The sequence below is a fragment of the Centruroides vittatus genome, unplaced genomic scaffold (assembly GCF_030686945.1).
Source record: "Centruroides vittatus isolate TY-2023 unplaced genomic scaffold, ASM3068694v2 contig_934, whole genome shotgun sequence".
Taxonomy (NCBI): domain Eukaryota; kingdom Metazoa; phylum Arthropoda; class Arachnida; order Scorpiones; family Buthidae; genus Centruroides; species Centruroides vittatus.
Window position 1 is genome coordinate 56,720 of NW_027122619.1, and position 9,619 is coordinate 66,338.

Below are 9,619 nucleotides of genomic sequence, written 5' to 3' on the forward strand. Positions count from 1 at the left end.
AGGCTGTAATGTAATTATTGTAACGTTAAGAACCAACGTGTCATATACGACACATTCGAAAGTTAGCTCATCTCATGAAATACTGTTATTAATATAGTTTTTAGAAAATACTCTTATATAATCTTAGAAGTCTCCTGAACAAAATCACGTTTAAATTGTAAAATTATAATCAATAGTAATAGAGAAAAATGAATACTTACATGAAACAGTCATACTTGTGATCACTTCCAAAAAATGTGCTCAGACAATCACTCATATTTTCCTTTCTTTCTATCACAGTGGAACGCATGTAGTCTAATAAGCTTCAATAAACTCTACTGATGAAATTAATAATTAATATAATTGTTTAGGAAGCAAAAAACAAGAGCTGCTTCTAATTCTTTGGAAGGAAAATTGTGTGTCATATACGACACACGGCATCCCAAGAGGTTAATAACGATTGGAAGACCGCCTTTGGAATCTGAAAACAAGATCCGTTCCAGGACATTCGAGCCACGTGGTGTAGAGGGGAGAGGATCGTTTTGCGCTAAATACAAAGTCAACCCGAACCTAAACGGCACTGCAGGTTATTTCAGACTTCATCTGGAAATCGATATTTAGAAGACATCTTGAACACTGACGCAACACAAGTTGTGTGTTTCTGACGCCCTCTCAGAGGGATCCCATTGAATCAGTAGCGGTACTTAGCGATTACATTCGATGCTTTTCCCCCCGATGGGTTTTTAAAATGTCTCTGTACCGAGAGTCTACAGGTCTTCGATAGGTTGGAATAGTACACATTTTTACGTCAGTTTTACAATGAAAAATTCTAAAGAATGGCGTAAAAATGTGCACCGACCAATCGAAACTCGAATCTCCATCTCAAACATTTTGGAAAAGTTTTTTGATGTAATGGTTTCCGGCACGAGACGATGCCATAATAATAATAATACAGATCTTCGTGTTACATCGTCCGAATTAAATTTTAGGTGTTCCTCGATAAACAGCTCATAGAAATTTATCGCAATTTCTCCGATTTAAATGGAAGTAGTAACTCGTGTAGATAATTTTTATTACAAAATTGATCTTTTAAAAATAGAATTAACTCTTGTAAAAAAGTTATTTCGCCGCCTCTTCTGATGTCAAAGGTCAAGTAGATGTTCACTTCAGAAAGATAAGATTACATCGATAAAATACAGTATATTTTAATGGATTTTTTAAAATTCGTCAATAAAAAAAACACGAAAATATTCAAATAAATTTTAACCGACAAAGTAATTTTTTTCGATCACGTATGACAAATCGGTTTTTAGAGTTAAACGTTAAAAGTTTAGTAACTTTTTAACTTTACAGATGGCACTAGTTACGTTTGTTGTTAAAAAAAATTTTAACACAAAAAAAAATATCAATGTAAAGATACCAAAAATTCGTAATGAAATTTAAATGCGTGATTTTATAAATATAAAATCGAACTGAATAAAGCGAAGATACGATTGTTACGATATTGATGTTACATATAGTGTATAAGAACTAAATTTGGGAAGGAGGTGATAAGTCGAACGCGGACAGGCTTTATAAATACGAGGTTTGGCTATATAAGGGCGACCGGTGAGGTCTGGTATATTCTGTTTACAGTCGAGTCGTCGGACCACACACGCTGCAACGTTATCTCAGACTGTCTAACGTGCACGATAAAACGTCTGCCCAACATTCTCGACCACAAAGTGAAATTTTTTGACAGACGCGACCTGCGGGGAATTGCCTGCAGTCGTCTCGCTTCCATCCTTCCACGTCACAAGTTCAAATCCTCTCCAAATCTTTCGTTTCTTCTCTATCCGTGCATCGCTTCGTAAATCACTCTCTCTATACCACACATTACGCCATTTCAATCTTCGAAATCCACAATTTCGCTTAATTCCCATCGGAAATGGCAACTTTTTTTCCTCTAAAATTCTCCATTTCGTTAATTGTTTATTTTTACTTTTCAAATGTTTACCTATTCCTCTAATACCGAAGTGTACGGAAGATGAGTTATTTTTAAGTTGGATATTTATGTTTTACTTGGAAAAATGGAAAATTTACATTTTTTAAAAAAAAACATTCATTTTCGTCTCCCTCCTATCGATGTGGACATTAAATTAATTTATTTCATCTCTATGAAACCAGCCATTTTTACGAGTTTTTACGATATTCAAGTGTTAATGTTATTAATTGAATTGTTTATTTTAATTTTGTAAAAATATAGAATCGTTTAAAAATAACGCTTGTGGCATTGTCCATAGAGTAAAATATGAAAAACACCAATAATACAAAGAATAACGCGTAATTATTCCTTATTTGTAAACACTTGGCCGACGTTTCTAAAATGGCGAAGAGGATTTCTAATTGGGCATTCTCCGAGAGCTAAATGATTACGAAGAAGCGATTCTACGACATAACGAAACTCGATAGCGCAGAAGGCCCATGAATAAATTTTCGTACCTACGAGGCAAATTGGATTAGAAAAGCCTTCTAATTTATTTAAGGCCCGCTATTGCAGAGGTCAGAAGGAGTAAAAAGACCACCCACTAACAGAAGAAGAGTTTTAGAAGGTCTAAAGTGTTTGTATATTAGCCAGACAACATGCAGTTAAGGACAGAACCAACAACAATCGGTGACCCCGAATGACCCACTGCCAAGACCACCCAAGTGGAGAAGTGCTGCCGATACTATTGGATCTTAAGATAGTTAAAGGAAGATTAAGTGCTTTCATTGGTCGACGGAAGATATCGGAACGTTTTCCTCTCCCTGTAAACTTAACGATAATGACTCTTTTCTAATACTCCGTGGGGAGAAGTAAAGCTCGTTAATTTTAAGAGATTTTCTTCTTTTTTCCCCCTTCTCTCTCTCTCGGGTTACGATCCGAAAGTTTTGGTGAAGAAAACGAAAGTTTAGGAACGACATTACACTAAGAAAACGTGTTATTTATCTTTAATTAATGAATAATAAAAGCTAGATCCGCTTGAAAGAGTCTTTTGTCTGGAGAAAATATCATGTAAATACCCCCCCCCCCTGCATACGTATATATAATTAGTAAATTTTGCGGTTCATCAATTTACAATAAGTTAATGACTAGAACGAGTGTGACTAAATACACATCAACAGTTTAATATTCCTTTATTGTAGCCTTAAGTCGGGGATTTTATATTCTACGCACCAATTGAATCGCTGTATAAAAAAAAAAGTTGGTTTTATATTTTTATATCTAACAAACACGAAACGAATAAATGGGGTGAGGGAAAGCATTATTATAGACGGAACTTTAATGTTATACTGAATATATATTATCATTTATATGATTAATAATATAGTTTATTGGTGCAGTTCTGTATTGTTCTTACATAGTATAAAGGCTATGGACTGGACTTGTTCATAAATTATCAAGGATAAATCAGTTCTAGGAAGAACTGTCTGATATCGATATTATTCCAGTCTCTATGTGTATATAATTTAATAAATAAACTTATCTATAGTCTATATAAGAAAATCTTGTATGCGGTTAAGTATAATCTTTCAACAAGTCGTTAAATAAAGGAAGATATTTGAAACAATGTGTAAGATCTTTTTTTTTCGTATCCATCAATATCTTTAATTTAAGGCAATAAATAATATAGTTTATTATTATTTTATGAAAGTTGAAATTTGAAGTAATTACTTCGCAGATATCTGACAAATGTTCATTTTCACACCAGCTGCATCACTGGCTTTCCATAAAGATCTTTTTTTATTGTCGAATAGAGAGATCTTATCGAGCCATTACCTGCGCCAGGTGAATTTTAGACCCATAATAACCCACCCCCGCAAAACAATTTCGGGGAAGACCTCTTATCAGCACATTCTCTTATCTGGGAGGTTTGGGTGCGTTAACATTATCCAAGTACGAGAGGCCCTATAAAAATTTTTTTTTCTTATTTTAAATTACTTTAAGATTTTCTTTTATGGTCATTTTATTACCGAGGTGTTACTTTAAGTTATAAAGTTCAAATCTGGACATTTTTCATTCTTATAAAATCTCGGGCCTGCGGATTATGTCCGTGTGTAAGTGGATCTAAAAGCTTTACTAATTTAATATTTTTATATTATAAATACATAGTATTTAAAAAAAAGGTCCCAATTTCTAGCAAGCTTCGTTTAAACACGAGTAAAAAGTTTTATTTGCTTATCAGAAAGAGCATTTTAATACCAAAATTATTTGTTTTTTATGCAATTAAGATTAAAATTTTACATTTTAACAATAAAAAAAAACAATTGTGACGTTGGATTAAGGTAAAATACAACTTTTACAACGAACGATCTACGTTTATCTTTATTGGATTCATTCGATTGTTCGTTTAAGATACAGTGGATAAGAGTTTATAGGTGCTCTTATTTAGAAATCTTTCCGAATTACAAGTTTTCGTAACACGTAAGTTGTTATTACAACTTATAATTCGCATAATGCACCATTTACGTCACATATTTGAGAATCTGTATGGGGTACAAGTTGGCATATTCGGGGGGAGCAGAGAGTACACCTGTTCTGTTTAACCAAAATTAAAAAAATAAATGAATAAAATATAACAAAAACAAACATTACTTTTCATTCTAAAATACATTTTTACGTGTGTATACTTATACGTGTTTATACACGTATAAGTCTTTTCAGATTTAATTTATAAAAAAAAAGGCAAAATTTATGCACAAATCTATTCCTGATGCTCTTTGCTACCTTGTTTTTAACTCGTTTAAAATCTTATTCTATTTTTTAGTGTCTTTTAATACAATATAACCAATTTATAGGCTAATATACATAGATTATTATTTTTTTAAATTTTAAGTTTAGCCATTTTTAAATCCATTTTTCACTCACTTTTAAAAACTTTTCGGGTTTGGGCCATAAACAATACGGTCACTCTAGTATATACGTATAATAATATGTTATATTGTGATAAAACAATACAAAATTGTTATTAATGAATATGATTTTGATTTAAAAAATTGAAACTTTGCAGATCCAAATTCTTTTTGCTTACCGGTTAATTAAGCAATATTTATTCTGGAGATAGAAATGACCAGGCAATATCTTAACAAAGAAAAGTTTTATTTTAACTTTTAAATTAATTTCAATAAATATATTCACAGATCTAAACTATTGAAAACGCAAGCATTAAGCGCCATAATGCGATATGAAAGAGAAAATAAAAATTAATATTTAAAAAATACTAAACTCGTCTTCTCCAATATTTTATTTTAAAAAGATTTATGTAATTGAAAAATGAATGTTTTATTTATGACATTTCTAGAGTCGTCTTGCCTCTTCTGTGGGAAAGATGATCGCCGAAGAAGATGCCGATTTATATGACGGATCTCTCTCATGCAACTACAGTTTGCAAAGATTACACTTAGACCTAGACTTTATATAATTAACAACTATTTACCAAACACTTCTCACAATTTATTTATGTTCGAGCACATTGTAAAATTCCTTTCATAAATCTTTTCTCTTCATTTACTTATATAATTTTTAACAATATTTTATACAATAGACCTAAGTAAAATCTTGCCAGATACCGATCGATTGGAGGGCTAAATATACCTCAACCACCGTCCAGTTCCATTCTTACAATACAATATTTAGGTTATGAATGTTTTACATATGTACAACTTGGAAAAATATATCTGAATCGATTGTATAATTATCGAAGGAGAGCAATTCAAGCACAAATGGCAGCAATTTTGTACAAGTGGAGGAGAAAATGTCCTGTAGCTACCGACACCTGGAGATCACGTGGAAGGCCTATCCCTGGCTAATATCTCCATTAGAACATACCGGAGATCAAAGAAGCCGCCTCTGCTTGTTAGGTCGACCACCCAAGTAAATGGAGAAGGTAAGCAGTAAAGTTAAGCATTGTCTGACTTTCTTCATCAACAACTTACCTTATCTGCTCTACAACTAATATAATGTATACAATCCTTCAATAACAACTCTATAAGTTCAAGGCACCGTCATCGTTTTTTCTCTATCATTCGCATGACTGATCATATTCATCCCTTTTTACAAGGTTTTTAATCATTTCCAGGGTCTAAATTTATAATTTAATTGAGAAATTATTTATTCTGGATTGAAGAGAGTCTTAAAGAACAGAGGAGAAGTGCGTGAAATTATTATTAAATTTTTAAAGTAATCTTCGGGAGAATTCGGTCACTTAAAGTTCAATATTTATTTTTGATAATAATTCTTAACCCGATTTATTTATTTCAGCGATAGCCAATTGAGATCTAGATTTATAGAGGAATAAATTATGTTACTTCGCTCTGAGATTTAAAACCTTTAGTTGATAATAGAAGGGAAAAAACAGGGAAAAAAGGCATATCTACATGAGATGAAAAGACTAGAAAAAAAGTTATGCGATAATTATTTAAAAATTTAAAATTTAAACCGGTTGAAAGAAGAGGAAAAGGCAGGACCGTGACAAAAATAAGACGAGGGTGCCCTCGGGGACCATTTCCAATCGAATTAGTGACGGATTGTGAAAAGGAGCCCTTGCGTGTCCTCTGACAAAGGATTTGATTTCATCTCCCTCCCCATCTATCTGTGGGCCAGGTGTAAACACATACTTTGGGCCTTTCTCATTAAAATGTTTCTTGTGCCGCCGGTCTTATCTCCTTTATGCCCCCTGGACATCACAAGAATCAAAGGAGTGGAGCGGTGCCACTCCCTATCAAATAGAAGATTAAAATTAAATTTTGTAGCCTCATAACTCTAATGATTCTTTCTTTATAGCAGGTTTGTACTCCTCCCAAAGTGTTTGTTGCCAATGTGCTCAAGTTTTTGCCTGACAGAAAAACAAAGCATCGTATAAAAAGACTTTCTACTCTTCGTATTTAAATACAAGTCAAATTTTAACACTTTAACAATAACCATTCTTCATTAAAAGATTACAAAAAATAAAAAAAACACGAGAAAGAGGGTTCGATTCTCAATCTAAAGGGGTAGATCTAGTTGGTTTCTCACGCAAACAATGGCCTAACGTCTTATCAGACTCTCAATAGTTACAAGCTTTAGCACTAAGTGATATAGCCACGTTTTTCTACATTCTAACATTATGTAAGGTCTACAGTAGAAGATCCAAACAAAGATTCGTACTTTATTAATACTTCAATCTTATTTACAATCATAAACACGGGGATAAGATTCGGGGGAAAAAAGGTACATGTCTCGGGATGCGCGTTATAATTTCCATGCTAACTCTGGTTTATGTCAGTTAAAAAAGTCAGGAACAAGGTCAGATAAAGGTTAACAATTAGCCCTCAATTGTCCAATCCCTCTCTACAGTTAGCTGCAGGGTGCTGATGGCTAGTTGACGAATGAAGCCCACCCACGTAGCCCTCCACGATAACTTGGTTCGCAAATATATTATTTGTCTTTTTTTTCATATAAAAATCCCAATTAATAACATCAAAATTTTCAATTAGGCTATAATTAGTGGGTAGTTATTTCGATAAAGTTTCGGGAGTTTTCCTAATCACTAAATTTTAAGGATCAAAAGTTAAACACTTAAAAATACTGTATAAATTTTAAATAAATTAAAAGTTTAAAAAATAAAATAAAATAAAATAAAACTATTAAGAGTAAGAGGAGAGTTTTAAAAAGATTATTTTTTTCTGTTTAGAGGATAAAAACTTTAAATAATTCACATAATAAACTTTTATACGGCGATTTTAATGCTACGAATTCATAGCTTTATCCATTAACTAATACATTTTCCTGACGTTTCTTCTTAAAAAAGACTTTGAAATCTGAAAGACCAGACATTTTTTGATCGACATCTTAAAATTTTTATGATGATGAACGTTAAAATGTTCCTCCCTTTCAGATTATTTCAGTATATAAGATTTTAGTATCGTATTTTCATATCGAATATTAATTATTTCGTAAAATATAAAACATTATTATGTAGAAAACGTTAAATAAATGAAGATTATCAATTAAAACAATTACGATTATTAAAATGCAGTTTAATTATAGAGTACATAATGTTTAATTTAGTAATGTTAAATAAATGAATATTATCTAAATAAGAATTAGAAGTGTAGGGCGTCTTTCCAGTTAGAAATTTCGTGTTTCATCCCTCTAAAAAAAAACCCTTAAAAAGTATGGAAAAAATCAATATTTTATCAAAAGAAACTTCACTTTCCTATCAAGTTTTTACGTAAAGCACTAAATTTTGGGGCCTCCCGTGTTGTGGGCCCTATCCAAACGGCCCGATAACCGATTGTGCTATAAACAACTTGCTATATTCTATCACAATTAAGAATTATTTAACATAAATTAAAACTATTGTTGAAACGTTATTAAAGAGATCAACTTTCTACTGTTAAATTCATTTGAATTTATATTAAAATATGAAGTTTTGTAAATGTTTTGAGGACTTTTTTTTTATATATAAAATTTGCTTGTAAACGTTCATCTCATAGATAAAACGATAGAAGCGTGTTTAAAAGCGATATTTTCCGAAGTTCTCGACGAAAAAAAGCGCAAGAAAATAATTAAAAGATTTGGGAATTCGTTAGTCGAAGAGTCTTCATCAGTTTGAAAACCCCTTAATTTTTTTTTCCTTTAAATACCATTTAAAGAATGTAGACAATATATTTAAATGTGAAGAGAAGTAACAGTCGGTTGTCTGTTTCAATTGTCAGAATGCTACATGGAAGGCCAAATAGAGGGCTTTAATTACGCTTCACTATTTGGGAGTAGTCACACGATTGTTACCTATAGGCCCTATATAATTAGGAGAACAGCTGCGTGTTATTAAAGACAAATATCGTGTTTCTCCCGTCCCGAGACTCTATAAACAACAACTAGGCGTGGATGTCGCGGAGAGGGGAACCCTCAAACCCTCTAACAAAAGCAACTACCGGGGAATGAGGGAAAGGGCCACACAAGATGTCATCCGTTTCCCTTATCCCGCTTTAAATTCGAAAAATAACTTACGTCCAATAAACAATATTGTACACCAAGCACCTTTTATATGTCCGTACGTGAGACCGGTGTGAGGGCAATTAAATTTCATTGCACCCCACTAAAATAAAATGTATTATCATAAAGGGGCCGAGCGACAGAGAGAGATTTTCGTTAAACATTTCTATTCTCTCTTTCTTAAATATTAAAGATTTATCGGATGTAAACTATAATGGCAAATAAGGAATAATTTATGTGAAGTTTGCAATGCTTTAAGAGTGTTAATGATGTTTATTGATAAATAAATAAAAAATTATCAATAAGAAATTTTCTGAATGCGGATATAAAATTAATGACATAATTTAGAAGTAATTACGTTTGATAATTAATTTCTACAATTATTTAAAAAAAAAATAATTAACTCGTGTGTTAAAATATAATGTTTAATTAAAAAGATTCGATATTAAATAAAAAGTGAATTTAATTTAATTCCTTCGTTATAATTATAGCTTCACTTTCCACTATTATAACAATTAATATAAAACTAAAATGTCTAGTTTAAAAAATTATAATAATAATAATATTAATAATAATAAATGACGTCATTGGTAGTCCCACCAATGAAAAATGTCTTAAAACGATTTTAAAAGGGCCACTAGG